The sequence below is a fragment of the Anabrus simplex genome, chromosome 1 (genome assembly GCF_040414725.1).
Source record: "Anabrus simplex isolate iqAnaSimp1 chromosome 1, ASM4041472v1, whole genome shotgun sequence".
In the NCBI taxonomy this organism is placed as follows: Eukaryota; Metazoa; Arthropoda; class Insecta; order Orthoptera; family Tettigoniidae; genus Anabrus; species Anabrus simplex.
Genome location: NC_090265.1, coordinates 508,466,214 through 508,485,232, shown reverse-complemented (window position 1 = coordinate 508,485,232; position 19,019 = coordinate 508,466,214).

Below are 19,019 nucleotides of genomic sequence, written 5' to 3'. Positions count from 1 at the left end.
AGGATAAGATATCCTGTTATATGCCTCTGTGAAAAATGCAGGCGTTGGTTATTTAATAATGTTAATAATAATTTTCGTATATTTTTCATACATTTGAATGCATAGACAACAGTGCAGTTAGTCAGTCGGCAGTTACGTGCTGCAAGGAGTATGCACACGTTGCAAATAACTCGATACAGCGAATGTAGAGGGCTGTACAAAATGTTAGAACTGCACGGACTGTCGTGTGCAGACGTACAGTATATAAGACAGACCCTACGATGAAAGTAGGCATCATCTAGCATTTGTAACTTCATATTTTTACGGTACAGGATAGTGTTTTGCATGATGTGTGTGTTGTACTGATGATGGCGACAGCGTAGAACTGTAAGAGCTATATAATTAATTTCATGTAGTTATTTCTTGGAGTATGCAGACCAATGAAAGGTAGACCCTCTGATTAGGGAGTGTGCATATACATTAAAAGGCCCACTCTCCGATATCGGTAGTTCAGCTAGAAATAATAATAATAATTTTTATCACGCAAATTCATGCATGACCCCGCTTACGATTCGATGCCGCGACTCCGCTTAACTGAAGGTCAGAATTCGATGCGTGAACAAAAGACTAAGGGCAGTTGCATATAGTCAGTTCGTCTGTTCTGTCGTGTGTGTATGTGTGCATTTATTTAACATATAGCACTGATAATTCAATAATTATTTTCATTTGAAAATTATCATTTACGATGATAAACGCGCCCCTATCCGTGTGGCCCATTCGCTCGTCAGTGTCCGCCTCTGTGGTGTAGATGTTAGCGTGATTACCTGCTACACACCTCGGAGGGCCCTGGGTTCATTCATGGCTCAGCCACGAAATTTTGAAAAGTGGTATGGAGTCCACTCAGCTTTGGGTGGTCAACTGTGTAGAGGTTGGTTCAATTCACCCTACCTCAGCTAACCTCGAAGTGGTTTTCCGCGGTTTCCTAATTCTCTTCCAGGCAAATGCCGGTATAGTAACCGCAGCAATCCTTGAAGTGGTTTTCCGTGGTTTCCCACCTCTCCTCCTGACAAATGTCGGGATAGTATATAAACCTAAGGCCACGACTGCTTCTCTGCTCGTGATTAAACATGTTGGATACTTATTTGATAAACGCCCCCTAACTGCGTGGCCAATTTCCTCGTCAGTGTCCGCCTCTGTGGTGTAGTGGTTAGCGTGATTACACCAACATCCAGCACGCGCAACGATGACGCAATGATGACGATAGACTGAAATTTGATCAACGCGGATATATATAACAGCATGCGATCGATAATCCTCTCCTCTTTCATCAAGCGGAGCTCGCACGCTTACAACATGCTCAGCTTTCTTCTCAAGGTAAGCACGTGTATGCAAAAGAATATATGTAAATATTAAAAGTAAAAGCGAAATATAATATTATATTGTTATGATTTTTTCAGAAATCATTATCAACATCATCATCGCCAAACAACAGTGAATTTATCTACCGACCAGTCTCAACTGAAAATCTTGTGACTTGATTTCTGCATTTATCTGAAAAGTAAGGTAATGAAAAATTGTGTATAAATATTATTTTGATTATTATTATGATTATTATTATATTTTTGTTTTATTCTAGGTAGAAAGAAGACAAACATTATCAAAGTCACAACGCTGTACGAGAACTCCAACACCATCAAACATTATTAGTGAATCTGCTGTCCAGTCACATCTTTTCAAATCTTGTGTCTTGATTTGATAGTTCTGTAACATCATCACAGGGAGATGGTGTACACATCTTCATTATGTTTAAAGGTATGTTTAATCTTTTTTTAAACATATATTGTTGTTATTGCAAATCGTTAATAATAGTAAATACTCTTAGAATGGAGACCATTAACAGTCTCGGCCAGTTCGCAGGAAAACCAACGCGAAGGCCCTCTGATCTTCCTGTTAATGAACAATTTAGTGTTATTTCACTTCAAAGAATATCTACAAGATTTTATGAAATAATTTTATGTACATGTCAAGATTTTAGATCCAATTCGTTTTTAATATCATGCTATGATGTCTTTAATGATAAAGTATCTTGCTTGCTATCTTCATATTCTGCACTTAAGCTAAATGCTGCTTTAGCATGTTCATTTATTCTTTTAAAGGTAATGATGAAATTCATGAATTTTTATATAATATCGAAAATGACAAAGCTGTTATGTTCTGATAATATTTCAGAATGATTTCGTGAACAAATTGTACACTGACTGACAGAGCAAATGCAACACCAAGAAGGAGTGGTCAGAACTTTATGCCAATTGCAGGGTAGACTGACGTCACTGAGGTATGCTCATGATGTGAACTGCGCCGCTGTGCTGCGCACGTAGCGAACGATAAATGGGGCACGGCGTTGGCGAATGACCCACTTCGTACCGTGATTTCTCAGCCGACAGTCATTGTAGAACGTGTTGTCGTGTGCCACAGGACACGTGTATAGCTAAGAATGCCAGGCCGCCGTCAACGGAGGCATTTCCAGCAGACAGACGACTTTACGAGGGGTATGGTGATCGGGCTGAGAAGGGCAGGTTGGTCGCTCCGTCAAATCGCAGCCGATACCCATAGGGATGTGTCCACGGTGCAGCGCCTGTGGCGAAGATGGTTGGCGCAGGGACATGTGGCACGTGCGAGGGGTCCAGGCGCAGCCCGAGTGACGTCAGCACGCGAGGATCGGCGCATCCGCCGCCAAGCGGTGGCAGCCCCGCACGCCACGTCAACCGCCATTCTTCAGCATGTGCAAGACACCCTGGCTGTTCCAATATCGACCAGAACAATTTCCCGTCGATTGGTTGAAGGAGGCCTGCACTACCATTGACTCCACAGCATAGACGTGCACGCCTGGCATGGTGCCGGGCTAGAGCGACTTGGATGAGGGAATGGCGGAACGTCGTGTTCTCCGATGAGTCACGCTTCTGTTCTGTCAGTGATAGTCACCGCAGACGAGTGTGGCGTCGGCGTGGAGAAAGGTCAAATCCGGCAGTAACTGTGGAGCGCCGTACCGCTAGACAACGCGGCATCATGGTTTGGGGCGCTATTGCGTATGATTCTACCTCACCTCTAGTGCGTATTCAAGGCACGTTAAATGCCCACCGCTACGTGCAGCATGTGCTGCGGCCGGTGGCACTCCCGTACCTTCAGGGGCTGCCCAATGCTCTGTTTCAGCAGGATAATGCCCGCCCACACACTGCTCGCATCTCCCAACAGGCTCTACGAGGTGTACAGATGCTTCCGTGGCCAGCGTACTCTCCGGATCTCTCACCAATCGAACACGTGTGGGATCTCATTGGACGCCGTTTGCAAACTCTGCCCCAGCTTCGTACGGACGACCAACTGTGGCAAATGGTTGACAGAGAATGGAGAACCATCCCTCAGGACACCATCCGCACTCTTATTGACTCTGTACCTCGACGTGTTTCTGCGTGCATCGCCGCTCGCGGTGGTCCTACATCCTACTGAGTCGATGCCGTGCGCATTGTGTAACCTGCATATCGGTTTGAAATAAACATCAATTATTCGTCCGTGCCGTCTCTGTTTTTCCCCAACTTTCATCCCTTTCGAACCACTCCTTCTTGGTGTTGCATTTGCTCTGTCAGTCAGTGTAGATGAATTGTTTACTAAATTTCAAAAATTTAAAGAAGGTACAAGCAGTAAAGCACAGCAAAGTATTTCTCTTCTTGAGTTTAATGTCCGTAAATTTGATCGATTACATTGAGGAAGACGATATATCGCACTTCCGAAATCCATTGCAGAAAAAAAAGCTGTTATCAGTATTCAGAATAATGATGGCTATTGCTTTTTATGGTGTGTTGCAATGGCATTAAACCAGTAACAGATAATGCTACTAGAACTTCTCAGTATAAAGATATGTTCATTGAATTGCAACTTATATTAAATTTTGACGATGCTACTTTTCCAATGGTCATAACAAACATTTCTAAGTTTCAGAAAAATAATCCTGATTTTTTGTTTTCTGTGTACGGTATGAAGGGGGAGATAATTGTAGAACCGCTTTATATAGTTTTTTCACCTGAACGTCGTCATGTTCATCTTTTGTATGTTTGTGATGAAAACACAAGTCACTACTGTCTTATAACTAATGTTTCACGTTTGTTAAGTTCACAACATTCATCGCACGAAAAAGTTTATATCTGACAGATGCTTGCAGTAATTTTCATCAGAAAGTATGTCATCTACTCACATAGTTGATTGTACAACACACCCAGCCGTAAAGTTTATTCTTCCAAACAGTGAAAAAAACAGAAATGAAATTTGATAATTATTATCGTCAGGAACTTGTTCCATTTACTGTTTATGCAGATTTCGAATGTTTTACAACACTTCTCCTTCGTTGTCAACCAGACTTATCTGAACCATATACTGATTATATACAGAAGCATTCTCCGTTTTCTGTTGCATACAAAGGTGTTTTTTCATATGATTCATCATTATGTTTTAAAATGTATCGCGGAGAAAACTGTACTGCATGGCTGTTAAATGAATTACAAGAGTTAGCACATCGTGTTAATTTACTTATGTCACATCCAGTTCCAATTCAAATGGCATTTGATGATATGATTATGCATGATGAAACAGATGAATGCCACATCTGTAAACAGCCTATTACATTCCCAGCGACTAAGTTTACAAATCACTGTCACTTCACTGGAAAATATTGTGGACCTGTACATCAATCATGAAACTATTTATATCGTGTTCCTAAATTTATTCCTTGCTTTTTTGATAACTTGTCAGGCTACGACTCCCTCTTCATCGTTCGGAAGTTTGCACGATTAAAATGCACAAAGTTCAATGCAGTTGCACAAAATCATGAACGTTTCATATCATTTAGTCAAGGTGTAAGTGATATGAGCATTCGCTTTTTAGACTCGTATAAATTTATTAAATTGTCTGTTGATACGCTTGTAAATGAACTTTCAAGCGAGTACTAAAAATACATTCATGAGTATTTTCCAGATCCTGAGAAATTAAAACTTTGTATTAGGAAAGGTATTCTGCCATATTACTATATTCAAAGCTTTGAAACTTTCGAAGAAACAAAATTGTCTTCTCAGACTGCATTTACAAGTGTATTAAATGAATGCAGTACACCATCACTAAGCTCATTATCATATGGTAAGCATTCAGTATCCATTTCAGATTAAGACTATTGTCATGCATGTAATGTGTGGTCAATTTAATATAAAATCTTTAGATGAATATGCTGACTTGTGTTAAAAGTAGGCACACTCTTGCTCTGTGATGTGTTTGAAAAGTTCCGTAAAATGTGTTTAACTATTTATGGATTACACCCGTGCTATTACTACACGTCACCTGGTCATTCGTGGGATGCAATGTTAAAGTATAAAGGTGTTAGACTTTATCTTCTTACAGATGTTGACATGCTTTTGTTTTTGAAACGCGGAAATCGCGGTGGACTTGTTTCGCTTGTTAACAGACATGAAATTGCAAATAATCCCTACCTCAGCAATAATAATTCAGAGAAAGAAGATTCTTATGTATTTTGATGTTAATTATCTGTACGGGTATGAAATGTCACAGGCTTTACCGTATAGAGATTTTGTATGGCTAACAGAAGATGTAATTCAACATTTAATGTTTATCTTGCTACAAAAGTTCCTAATCGCGGGTCGTTTTAGAAGTTTCCCTTACTTACCCTTCTAATCTGCATAATTCACATTCTGACCTTCCTTTTTGTCTTAAAAATAATTCCCCCTGATAACACATCAAAGCATGTAAAACTGCTAGCTACCCTATTCCAAAAAAGCGGTATTTTATTCACATTCAATGCCTTGTTCAATGTCTAGAATACGGTTTACAATTAGAGTGTATTCATCGTATTATCGCGTTTAAGCAGGAAGCATGGCTTAAACCGTACATGGATTTAAATACAGAGCATCGTCAACGTGCTACTTCAACGTTTGAAAGTACGTTTTCCAAACTCATGAAAAACTCCATCTATGGAAAAATATGTAAAATTTTCGCAAACATCGTGACATTCATTTCAATAATCAATGCACATAAGTACATATCAAAACCGAATTTTAAAAGCTATCATGTCATTGATCGAGACCTTATTACTGTTGAAATGAAAAAACTGAAATACTTTATGCAAAGCTAATTTATTTGGGAATGATCATACTAGATTTCTCAAAATTAAAAATGTATGATTTTCTTTAAGGTTTTGCAAAACAACAGTTTACGGATCTTTCACTTCTGTATATGGACACAGATAGTTTTATTTATCATATTCGGAAGACAAACGTATACGCTGTAGTGCGTAACCATTCTGAATACTTCGACACTTCTTCTTTTTCGTCACGTAATCAATTTGACATTAAACCACTTAATAAGAAAGCAATAGGTCTTATGAAAGGTGAATGCAGTATGAATATTCTGACAGAGTTTATTTGTTTAGTACCAAAATGTAGGCATATGAGACAGAAAATTCACATACTGTGGAAAAGGCAGAAAGTGTGCGTTGAAGTGTAGTTGTACATTTACATGTTCAACACTATCGTAATGTACCGGCATGTAAAAATGCTGCTATTTGTAGATAGATGAGAATAAATTCACGCAGACATCATTAATTGCATTTGATAATAAACGACAGTAGAATAGTAATTCTCTTACGAGTGTACCTTGAAGGCACAAAAACATTTAGCTATTTGTCATGACATGATTTTTAAAATTGTAAGTAATCAGAATACAATAAGTTATTTTAATATACGATGTTATAATATCTTCTTATTGAAGAAACTTTCATTGATGTAAATATAATGATTAAGTTAAAAAGGGATAAGAATTATCTAAAAATACAAAGTTTTCTACATTTCGGTAAAATAGATGTAAATACCAAAATTATAAACGATTATTACAACATAATTCAGTTTTACAATTCTATTTTCATTTCTATATTAAATATGTGGTATTATGAGAAGTATAATATTCTCTACACTTTTTATCTGTTAATAAACGACAGTAGAATAGTAATTCTCTTACGAGTGTACCTTGAAGGCACAAAAACATTTAGCTATTTGTCATGACATGATTTTTAAAATTGTAAGTAATCAGAATACAATAAGTTATTTTAATATACGATGTTATAATATCTTCTTATTGAAGAAACTTTCATTGATGTAAATATAATGATTAAGTTAAAAAGGGATAAGAATTATCTAAAAATACAAAGTTTTCTACATTTCGGTAAAATAGATGTAAATACCAAAATTATAAACGATTATTACAACATAATTCAGTTTTACAATTCTATTTTCATTTCTATATTAAATATGTGGTATTATGAGAAGTATAATATTCTCTACACTTTTTATCTGTTTGTCATGACATGATTTTGTTTGATTCAATGTAATCAGAATACAAAAGGCTATTGTAGTTTAGCAATGTTACAAAATCAGTAATAGCAATGATAATATTTCACCAATTATTTTTCTATATTTGTTTGCAATATACAAAAAATTACTAATAATATTTAATGATCAGGAAAGGTTATTAAAGTTTTACAATGTTACAAAATCACAAATAGTAATGTTAATATTTCACCAATATATTTTTCTATATTTGTTTGCAATACAACAACAAATCACTATTGGTGATGACGATTATGTTGATGATGATGAATAATGCAAATAAAGCTATATGTTTCATTTTTAGTATAATAGTTTGTCATTACACTTGTATTCCTCTTCCTTTGTCCTTCAGGCCGATGACCTTCGATGTTAGGCCCCTTAAAACAACAAGCATCATCATCAAGCATCAACCTTTGTCCTTCTAATTGTGTTCATGATATCAATGTCTAAAAAAGGTTAATGAAAAATGCAGAACCAAAAACTCGAGCTACACATATAAAATCCGACTTCTCCTCCTCCTCCTTACCGCCTCCTCCTCATTCATCCACCTCACCTTCGTCTTCTTTATCTCGCAAAAGAGGGTAAAATGAAAAGGTAAGTAAAAATGCTGAACTCAAGGCTCACGTCTTATCAGAAGGTAAAAAAGGACTCTTCTATACCGTGCTTATGCAAAATCCGCGTCCGGAAGGGCATCTGGCCGTAAAAGTGAGGTTAGGCCCCTCCAAGATGGTGTTTGTGAGGTTAGGTTTGCTCTCTTACGTGAATCCCCATTGCACTACTACTATACTAGGGGTCAATGACCGAGCTCGATAGCTGCAGTCGCTTAAGTGCGGCCAGTATCCAGTATTCGGGAGATAGTGGGTTCGAACCCCACTGTCGGCAGCCCTGAAGATGGTCTTCCGTGGTTTCCCATTTTCACACCAGGCAAATGCTGGGGATGCACATTAATTAAGGCGACGGCCGCTTCCTTCCCACTCCTATCCCTTTCCTGTCACATCGTCGCCATAAGACATATCTGTGTCAGTGCGACGTAAAGCCAATAGCAAAAAAGGCGACAATGACCTCGGGGTTAGAATTCCCATAGGTACACTACTAGGGGTCAATGATCTCGGGTGCTGGTTCAGCACAAAAAAGCCGACGCAGTGATCTAGAACCGCCCTTACCCTACTACTGAGGAAATCTTAGATTTGATAAAACGTGATGCAGACTTAACCCATTAATCGAGTGTATGATCTTCTAAGTAATTGATTTGAGAGTCGTATGGGCACTATGTTATGAAGAACAGCCGAAACGTTCAATATTCTCTACAACAAGCCATCATGATTACTGGGCTACGAGAGAGCATTTTTTAATTTGATGCACTTGTTATTATTCGTAACAGATGTAGGCTTCTTTGTATATGATATCAGGAGTAAATGTATGGGGAGTGATTCTTCCGAAATATATTATGTCATATTGGAAATTGTTCAGTGAGCCAGACAAGGTCGTCGAAGTTATTTTATAGACTAGGCCTATGTGATTGAATAAATGAATACAGGCCCGGGGTCTTCGGTAGTAATATAATACTGGACGAGTTAAATTACAAGCTGCTGTACGTCGCACAGTCACAGATAGGTCTTATGGCGACGATGGGCTAGGAAAAGGCTAGGAGTGGGAAGGAAGCGTCCGTGGTCTGGTGTTAAAATGGGAAACCACGAAAAACTATCTTCAGGGCTGCCAACGAGAGTTACAATGTGAAGAAATCGTATTTTATCGATTTTTAACCAGGAGAGTATTTAATAATAGGGGAGATATGAGTTGAAAATGTGAACCCAATGCATGAGTTCATGTGCCTCTGTGATTACCATGCTTGTTCGACGGTGGCATCTATCATTACAGTGCACAATAATTAAATACGGGAAATATGAGGGTCTGGATAAGTTTAATTTTCATGCTTAGTGGAAGAAGTGATTGGCGAGATTTGAGAGGGTGAAGTGACGAGTGAATTTTACCCTCTAGGGTTTGTTTTTCCCTCGGACTCAGCGAGGGATTCCGCCTCTGCCACCCCAAGGACAGTTTCCTGGAGCGTGAGACTTTGGATCGTGGATACAAGAGGGGAGGAGGACCAGTACCTCACCCAGACGGCCTCACCTGCTATGCTGAACAGGGCCCTTGTGGGGGGATGGGAATATCGGACGGGATAGACAAGGAAGAGGGAAGGAAGCGGCCATGGCCTTAAGTTAGGTACCATCCCAGCATTTGGCTGGAGAAGTGGGAAACCTCGGAAACCACTTCGAAGATGGCTGAGGTGGGAATCGAACCACCCTCTACTCAGTTTACCTCTCGAGGCTGAATGGACCCCGTTGCAGCCCTCGTACCACTTTTCAAATTTCGTGGCGGAGCCGGGAATCGAACCCGAGCCTCTGGGGGTGGCAGCTAATCATACTAACCACTACACCAGGGAGGCGGACATCTCTTCTGTTTAACACGGCGTTATATTTCGGACCGCAGTCATTTGGACACGCGCAACGCACAGAGTGATTTAAACGCATCAGTCAGATGCAGTTCCAGTGAGTGGATAATTTCCTGCTAACTAACTTTCTCTCGTTTACCCCGCACTTCACCAGCACACTCCGTACCCCGTTCACTAATATGAATAGCAGATGTTTGCACCTCTGTTAGACTAAAAATGCTGAGTAGCATACTGTGCAGTTCTTCTCTGGTCCGAAACCGGAGTCGGGCATTTGTATTGTCCTCGAAGAAACACTGGACATACTTCGTGTGAAACAGTGGTATGGAAACAAGCAAAGTGTTTTGTTGTGACTTTCAAATAGTGTAGGCCCTAATTGATTGAGGGGTTCACCTCCTATGCTCATGGTTGCTGGATGGAAAAGTGGCGCAGTCGTTTGGCTTTTAAATTATTCCTTTAAAAATAGTATTATGATTGAAAGCTGAAGCCAGTTCAAGCTGTCATATGTAGTGTTTCCAGAAAAGAAGAACTCGCACGAGATGAAGCTGCACAGAATTATTCAGCGCAATCCTGCATTTGAGGATATGCACATCACTTCGTTCCTTTTTATTTCGTGCCAGAGAATTTAGAAGAAAATTAACCCTGGGACATACAGCATTGGCTTCAATGAGGTATGCTCCAGTTATGTCATATGGCGTTGATCGAACTTATAATACTGTGTTGCGAGATAACAGGAAATAGTTCACGCCGGCAAATGTGGTCATCCATGTAGTTGTGTACTCCATCCGCAAAGAAAATCACATTTTTTCCATTTGTACAGTGTATTTGATGTTTTGTTTTACGGAAAAACTCTTAATACGTTAATAAAATGAGTGTAATTAGATGAGAGAGACTTCGGCAAGTATATTTAAAGGCACCCTTTGCACAGAGAAATTCCGGCATTTAAACGTCCCTTAAAGCCTTCAGAATTAAAAGGAAATTGAACACGCTACGTTAATTGTTTCCTGGTCACTATAACTCTATAACTTGCTCTTGAATCAACGTTACCAAGCATAAGTTACATTTACTAAGCGTGTTTACAGGAGGTGATGTGCAATAATGCTATAGGGGAATCGTCCCTCAAATGACTGAAATCCTTAAGAAATTACGGAAAGCTAGAGTCTTGTTTTTGAAATGGATTCTCTAAGTATCAGTAACGACTTGGTCACATGTACTCAAGCACCGACTTTAATAACCAATTTCTTCTGGATTCGAACCTATATTACAGTAATATAACGAAACAAGTGCATAACCATTTGACTACACAAGCTCCTCGTCGGATGCAGAACGTTGCCCTTTCAGCTTCATCTTCACTTCTGGGAAGAGTGCGAAGTCACATGGGGCAAGATCAGGACTGTATGGAGGGTGATCAAGCACAGTCAACCCTGATCTGGCAAGAAAATCAATTGTTACATTAGCACGATGTGCTGGAGCATTGGCGTGATGCAAGAGCCAAGTGTTGAGCCGTGACCTTTGACGGAGCTGCTTGAGAGCCTGGGTAACCTGAAGCAGACAAGTCTCACTGTACCACTTCGCAGTAACTGTCCTTTGTGTTTCTAGCACAACCCGAGTCAAGATGCCCCGTTTAGTGAAGAATACTGCTATCATCCTTTTCGTTACTGACCTTGACTTTCGCACAGTCACAGGAGTACCCTTATTTTCAAACAGCCACACCTTGTTCTGGGATTTTTTTGGGACATCGTAATAATAAAGCCAAGTTTCGTCACCTGTAACGATGCTATTGACGTTACGCGAAGTCCCATTTTCAAACTGCTTTAGCATTTCGCGGCATCATTTCACTCGATGTGCCCTTTGTTCATCTGAAAGTGAATGGGGCACCCAAAGGGAACAAACCTTTCTAGCATGGAGATGGTCGTGGAGAATTGAATGAATAGCTGGTGCAGGGATGTGGAGGGTCTCTTCTACCTGCTGATATGTCAACCGCCTCTCTTGCTGCAACATTTTTCTCACAGCTTCAATGTTTTCCTCAGTCATTGATTCAGACGGTCGCCCAGAACGAGGATCGTCTTCAAATCCAAAATTTCCCCTCTGGAACTCTTTGTACCAGCGGAAAACTGTTGTCCGATGTGGACAGTCTTTTCCCAGCACAGGAATAATTTCCTCCAGGTACTGGTCAACAGTTAATCCACGAGAAAAACTGTAGCGGATAATTGCGCGATATTCACCTTTAAACCACACTGACATCGTAACTTGCTTTCAATCCCACTGCTTGGTAACAACTAGTGTGATGGTCGCGCCTTGCTGTCTTCTAGACCGGTTTTCACCCCTCTTTTTATTCCTCACCATAACAGGGGTGTCCAGCCAACCGTTTTTGCGTATTGCAAAACTTTCTTAGTGCCCTTTGTATTTGTGTATAGCTAGAACCAAATTGTATTAGAAATTGTATTAGAGAGTCAACTGAGTCATTATGTCTCAAAATACAATCTAAAATTCTTGGTTAAGTACAGTTCTTATAATTTTAAAATATTCATGTGGACGAGGTTTTAGGAAAATCAGATCTTTTTAATTGGGGTTGGCCAAGTTATGACATAAAGCTGATTATGCGGTCCATCTTATCTTCTAACTGCACATACAGACGCATAACTTTTCGTTCAGGAACATTGCCGTAGGAAATAATAACAATAATAATAATAATAATAATAATAATAATAATAATAATAATAATAATAATAATAATAATAGTTACGAGGATGTCGTGGACAACAGAGGTGTAAGAAGGTCCTGGGGTGAATAGGAGGACGAGGAATTGACCAGGGCATAAGTTAATGCACTAATTTTTGAGATTTTATTTCTTTCCTTCCCTTTTCCTTAAAATTTGGTAGATAGAAAATTGGAACAAATAACAATCAAGAAAATCTAAATGAGCTCGTCAGCTTCCACAGAAACAATGACTTAAAGCCCAAAAATCAAGTAAAAATCTAGCAGACGGCCTATTAAGCGACCTGTATGTCTGTGAAGATGAGGGCTCTACCTAGGTTGATTTTTAATGTTGAATACGCCACACACACACACAGCCCCCGAGAAATTGTAATTAACCAATTAAGGTTAAAATCGCCGACTCGGCCGGGAATCGAACCGGGACCCTCCGAACCGAAGGCCAGTACGCTGACCATTCAGCCAACGAGTTGGACATTATCAACGCCATAGTACACGAAAGGTTGAGCATTTATAGCTCTGAGACAGGTACAATATTTGATAATAATAATAATAATAATAATAATAATAATAATAATAATAATAATAATAATAATAATAATAATAATAATAATAATAATGTTATTCTGTTTACGTCCCACTAACTACTTTTTAAGGTCTTCGGAGACGCCGAGGTGCCGGAATTTAGTCCCGCAAGAGTTCTTTTTACGTGCCAGTAAATCTACCGACACGGGGCTGTCGTATTTGAGCACCTTCAAATACCACTGGACTGAGCCAGGATCGAACACAATATTTTATAAGAGCATGTTTGTTCCACTAACTTACATAGCCTAGGAGTCTGAGCTCCATAATTAACACAGTCCAGCCTCTCAGAGGCTGTAATACTTTACAATCTTCAAATAAGGTATTTACAGTCCCTTACCCCTGTTTTGAACTTATCTTCCGCTCAACAGTTTCTCACTTTCTTATTCAGAAACATTAACAGGGCAATGAGTGCCCATACTGAATGGCCATAATGTAAAAAGGAAAAGGTCGGCCGAAAACAAAATGCAAGGAGGCGAGAAACCTGCACTCCTTCTAGAAAACTCTTAAAACCCTAAGTGGGCTTATGACCCAAAGATACAGAGGCTAAGCCTATTCTACGCAGGGGTGACTACATGAGAAACATTAAACACCAAATGTGTGTTAAGAATTTTAGAGGATAAGAAACTTTAGTCACCCCATACCAAGTTGAATGGGAATCATTACATATTTACCAGTAGGGAATAAAACAGAGTCCTTATACTGACCGAAAATTTTACATTTAAACCAGCAAGTTTAGACATTTACGTAAAATTAAAGGGCCTTTGAAACCTTCTCCTCAAGCTATCTGCCGGAGTTATCACATGTTAAGAAAATTCTTCCATTACCATGAGTTGCTGGGCCTTCCGAACGCCGACCTCCGGCCTCTGCCCCTTTAGTACACGCCGCACACAATAAACTGCAGCGATGAAGATGACAATACGGCCTTAAAGTGTTCAGCTATTATAGTACTTCGAGAGGGAGTTTCCGAAACTCTTCACAGATAGGCTGGATGCCTGTACACACCCCCAATTTGGATTAGCTAGAAAAAATATTCACAACATTTCTGATTGGTCGATAGATACAGAAGATTGAGGGGTTCAAAAGTGTTGACAACCTTGACTCAAGAACAAAACAATCTCCAAGAACTAAGGTTAGCCAACTGTAAAAATTAACTACCCTTAAGAATTAATTGTCCTTTATCCCACCAGAGGGGGCACTTAGGCCGATGGTAGAGACATCTAATAGTTGAAAATCCAAGTATCTTGCATAACATTAATTCATGTTCTATTATATAGATGGGCTAATAGAAGGCGTGCAGTTATTATTATTATTATTATTATTATTATTATTATTATTATTATTATTATTATTATTATTATTCATATATTTAAATCCCTGTCTAGAAAGCCAAGAATAACGGTCGAGAGGATTCGTCGTGCTGTCCACACGACACCTCGTAATCTGCAGGCCTTCGAGCTGAACAGCGGTCGCTTAGTAGGCCAAGGCCCTTCAAGGGCTGTAGTGACATGGGGTTAGTTAGGTTTGGTTATATATTTAAAACACTGGACTAATTTTTGTTATATCGATTTTGAGTGAACGGCAGAAACCATTGACATCGTATGGCATTCAGACGAAAGCTCTTGGCCTGTAAATTTAATTAAATTAAATTCAATTAAAGCACAAATCTTTCGAATTAATGGGTTTCGTCCCCATATTCTTATTCTAAAAATATTTTAAAATTATTAAAGGAAAATGTAGCATTCTCATTGGTCACTGCGCTCGCCAGTACTTCGAGGCCGCCTGAACCGTGAGAGCGCTGAGCAGGTGGCATGATAGGTGGAAGGGGTAGGAACGCATGCGCAGTCAGAAGTCTTACTGGTTAGCTGTACTTCGTGGACAGGAATAGTCGCTGTTTAGTTCCGCAGCAGTTGAACGGTGCTCATTATATTTTAAAAAAATCTACATTGAAATGAGAGTTCGGTATTTGGATTAAAATTACCTTCCAAAGCAGCTGACGATATTTGATAAGCACGGCTCGATATGGGATAAAGCCCCAATGGCAAATATTGATTTATTAACGTGTGTTAATCGTCTTATAAAATATATCATAGTAACAACATTCCTTCTGGTGCGAAAATTATTTTTCTTGGGGGAAATTTCATAAAGGTTTTGCCTGTTTGTTCACATGCTTATTGGAAAACAATTATTTAGTTATAATTCTATTAAATAGGTTCCCCTTTGTCCCTTTTTCAAAAATTGCCGCTTACATCAAAATATGTCTTCTTAAAATATGTGCGCCAAACCACATAAAAATGGAATTATCTGATTTTTTTGCAAGGAATCGGTAACGGCGACTACCCCTCTGTAGACGGTGACGGATCAAATGTTATTGAAATACAAGACAGAATTTTTGCACATGATGTTATTGTGATTGAAATGTATAACGAAACGTCCATTTCTGCGAGAAATGGCATTATTCTCTCGAAAGTTGTCATTCTTAATTAATTTGAAAGTCGTTAGGCTTATTTCCGGTAGTTCAAAACCTTATACTTGCCTCAACAGATTAATACTGAAGACGAAAGCTAGCTACTTCATTTTCCTTCAAATTCTAGATTTCCTTCGAATTAATGGTTTTTATCTACATATCCTTATTCTAAAAATTGGAGCTATAGTTATGCTCATTAGAAATGGGAACGTTTCCCAACGGCTCCTAAGAGGAACCGGATTAGGGCCTAATTCTAAGAAGTAGGCTATGTACAAAAATTGTTTGGAGATGAAGCTGGTCAGAGAGCTCTAATCCCTCGACATGTCTTAACAACATTTGATGCCATGCTGACCGCTGCGTAACGATACGGAGTTTTGTAACCCTTTAAATTCTCACTCTCTTTGTATGATCTCTCGTTCCATCATTTTGTCTCTAACGTTTCTGTTATGCTTTAAGTTGTGCAATTTTTATGTTTCGGTATCTGTTTGTTTGTTTTCTGTTACAGAGGGTTGACAGTATCCAATGTTCCATGTTTTTAATAATTTCTCAGAGGCAGCTTACACTGTGGTAATACATGAAAATGCCTCGACCATGCCAAATACTCATACAATTCTGAAGCAAAAGAAGATAAGGCACCATCCTGCGCATTCCTATTTCGGATTTGACCATAACTGAGATGACACGTGAAACAGTGATGATAAAGGCAGCTGTCCTCGAATTCACCTCTGCCGGCGAAGACCTTATTCTCTGTAATCATTAACAAATTATCTGAGAAAGAAAATATCTAACATGCTTTGGCATGTATCATATGTGCACACATTTATAATTTCTATGTATCCCAGGTCTGGGGTTATACTTGTGTATGTACTTGTTCACTTAGTTTTTCTCCTGTATTTCGACATGAAATTTCGTTTGCCTGATCAACAAACCAAATTTCATATGCGGAAAAGGGGAAGGAGGGGATCTGAACCAAGAAACCTTTTCTTGTCTGTTTACTATCTGTTCTGTCTTACTAAGGTTGTGAGATGTTAGTATGGTGGTCACAAAAGATGGCAGTGAGATCGCCATTGTGATTTCCGTCGTCTCTGTTGGAATATCTTTGGTCTGCTGCAGAAATGAGCTATTCTATTCTGCGAATTTCACTAACCTGATTTTGTCTTTTATTATCCCGATTGAGAATTGTGTTCCTTATAATGAACGTTATGATTCATAATCTGACGAGGATGGATGCTCTAATAACCTCCGTATCTGAATAGTATGTAAAGCACAGTACGTAACTAGTCTGGGGAATGGCAGCCAAAACCCACCTGGATAAGGTGCAGCGCGTCCAAAACCGGGCGCTGCGTCTCATCTCTGGTGCACTATGGTTTGAACGGAATCATGACATCCACCAATCCCTTAGGATTGAGGAGATTAGAACCAGAATCAAGAAGACGTCCCGGAAATTCTATTCTGGGCTAATCAACAGGCCCAACCCACTCATCGCTGGGCAATTATGATACCGTAGGTTACCACTATAAGCGTCCTAAGGCAATCTTAGATTAGTCGCCCCCCAAACAGGGCGCAGGTCATATCCTGACCAGTTCTGATTCCGTTTGTTAGCAGGTCCCCCCTACCCACCATCAATGCAGCTTCAGCTAAAGTGTTATGAGATAGCACCCAAGACCTCACTTAGGTCGGAGGGCTAAAATCCTCAACGGAACCCATTTGGATTCCGTCTGAGATTGGGGCATGGCATGGCATGGCATACTACAGTTTTTACATTTCAACAAACAATAAAAACTCCACAACAAGAGACATACACGCTGGAGTGCCCCAAGGCAACATTCTTGGGCCAATTCTATTTTTCCAATACATCAGTGACATCCCCCGTACAAATAACACCCTAACAGCCATCTACGCCTATGACACAGCCATTATGGCTAAAAGCTGGAACCCAGACATTGCCACCCAACGAATACAGGAACATCTAAACAAACTTGAACCCTGGCTCACCAAGTGGAAAATTGAAGTCGATCTACAAAAAAACCAAAGTGGTACACTACACAAGTCGACGTAAACAACCACAACAAAATCTCCAATCATACAATCAACCCATGAAAGCAATGCAAAGTCACCCCCGTACAGGCCATGAAGGCCCTTGGAGGAGTGGAAGGTAAAGAGTTGTTAGTGGTCAGCTCTACGCCCGGCCGCCTTTGCCCCCAGGAATTAACCTGGTACTCATTTTTAGTGTAGGCTGAGTGAACCTCAGGGCCATATACTCCTCCGGAAGTGGAAATCTCGTTTCTTAAATTTTACGACTTCCTGACGGGGATTCGAACCCACGTCCTTCCGGGCGAGCCGAGCACGCCTTTACCGCCTCGGCCAGGCACCCCCTATACAACCAACCCATACAACAAGTTAACAGTCACAAATACTTAGGGATTACACTAGACTCACGACTCAACCTAGAAGAACACATTACGAACACAATACAGCGCGCCAAACGACATACTCTAATGCTCTATCCACTCATACACAGAAAAAATGCACTATCACAGAGAAACATTAAACTCATCTATACCACATTTATACGACCAATCCTCACATACGCATATCCAGCCATCAGCTTCCTACCTATAACAAGTATAAAACGCTTACAGAGAATACAAAACTGGCCACTACACTTAGCTGTAAAAGTACAACTGCATGACATAACTACTATCTGCGCACTTTTTAGCGATAGATTTGTGTACGGGTTTGAGGAGTAAGGAGGGAGCACTTCCGGTTCCGTTAGTACTGCCAACTGAATGGAAATGAAATCTGAATTGAATCGATAATATGATCGATCGATATGAATTTTCTAAACCTTTGTTATTTTAAGCCAACAACTGTGTCACACACACATTATATAACATTATAAAACATTTATCGATGCGAATCTTATTCCTAGAGTGAATTCTATACTTTGGCTTTGCTGTGTAAATAACAACAGTATTAGTACGTAAAGTGTACGCCAGACGTCGCACAGCGAAACATAAGCGATTCTTAGTTTGTGTTTCAAAGATTGCCAGTACGACTCTCGAAGATTGCCGAGATCGACCGCTTCAGCACTAGGGTGTAAATCTTTCGCTAAAAAGTGCGCAGCTAGTAAAGTCCCATACAAACTGGATTACGTACACTCATTAACTACATAAACACTCTTGGCCAATACGACGCAGACAGAGGAGATACTATTTACAGACGACCCAAATACGTACTAATAATCAAAGATATACTTGCCAACCCAGATTAAACTTTCAGCAATGAAATAATAATAATACCATAGAATAGCACTTTACACAGGAATAAATACACATACGGACAACCAACACACAGGATAAGGCCCGTTCTTACAACCTCTGCATAAACA